This window comes from Pteropus alecto, unplaced genomic scaffold, assembly GCF_000325575.1.
Source record: "Pteropus alecto unplaced genomic scaffold, ASM32557v1 scaffold202, whole genome shotgun sequence".
Taxonomy (NCBI): domain Eukaryota; kingdom Metazoa; phylum Chordata; class Mammalia; order Chiroptera; family Pteropodidae; genus Pteropus; species Pteropus alecto.
Window position 1 is genome coordinate 495918 of NW_006432451.1, and position 1576 is coordinate 497493.

Here is a 1576-nt window from a genome sequence, read left to right on the forward strand (position 1 = left end):
TGAGTATTATCCCTTTCAAATCTTTGGTTGATGGGAGAAATGGTTATCTCACTTTAATCATATGTTTTCTTCAGAAATAACAGATTTTCCAATTTTGAGGGATATTTATTTTTAAATAAAGAATAATTAACCTTCCAGCTAATTCATCTTGGGGAATTAAAATAACATTCCTAATTTATGCGCATTATAGAAACATTTTATGTGTAATATTTTCTTGACATTTATATAATACTACTATCTCTCGTCATCCAGGAAAACACATGTGTGCCAGATCCCCCCAAAATATGTTAATATAAATGCGCAAATAAAAAACCCTGTCACTACCAATATTCCTCAACAACACTATTTTTGTCCAACACAGAGGAAGAAACTGAGGCACAAGAAAAATAAAAAAGACACAAAAAGATAAACGACCTGTGTGCATAACTATGCCAAGCCCTTCCAGTCTGATGGTCCCTAAATTTCTATAGGTTAGGCATGGATCGTAAAACTGAAAAAAATAAGACTACAAAGAGACTTCCTTCTTAATAAAGAGAACCAATCAGTAAAAACCAACTAGTCACATTTCCTAATTCGATCCACTTTGATAATCCAAAGGAAGGAGGGAAGGAGAAGAAAAAAGAAAGAGAGGGAAGATTGATGGGGAAGGAAGAGAAAATGTTGGTGAAAAAAAAAAGAAAAAAGCAAACCCCAACATCTCCTCCTCTCTAAAAATCATTCTAGTTGCCTTAGAGGTAAGGCTAAATGATCAAAGACTAATAACATTCTGTGTGCCACCTCATACACTTAAGAGTCAGCTATCCACAACAGCTAGGAAGCAGCAAACAGCTCTACTTAACACTGTGCTCACCTCAAGCAAATGAGGAAAAAAAAAAAAAAAAAGGTCAATTCAAAGAAATGACATCCAAGCTGGCAATGACAAAGGAGGATTTCGACAGTGCATCCAGCCTGTGTGAGCTGTTACAGATCACTCTAAATCAGATGTCTACAAATTTTTTTTCTTAAGGAAATGTTACAATGGAAAAGATGGAGTGATTAGTTTCTACAATGTAGCAATATCAGTGGTGCCACTTTAAAAACTAATTTCAGTGTGACATTTTAAATTCCAATTGGGGTATTGTAATGAGAAGTGTCTTCACATTTTACACACAAATTCAAAGACAAGGATATAGCATATGTCTCTCACGTTTTTTTGTGCTTTAAATTCTTGCAGTAAAAAGATATATAGATGTAAGCAAGTCAATTATCATCTGTGTCCCTGTACACATTACTAAAAGCTTAGTCCAGCACTATCAAACAATTAAAACAAAGTGAGACATGGACATCAATAAACTAGTAAAAAGGAAAATAAAAATTAAAGCAGGAGAAAAGAAAATACAGTGAACAAAACTAAAAAGGCCAACTAATTTTTCCACATAATAGAAACTCAATGACACTATCAACTCTAACACACAATGTATACAGTGAGTGCAGCTGTCTTGCCATATATGCACCAAAGTTCTTTAAAAAGAAGAAAATGATTTACAATTAAATCCTTACTTTTGAGCTAGGCACTAATAATTTTATACTAAATACG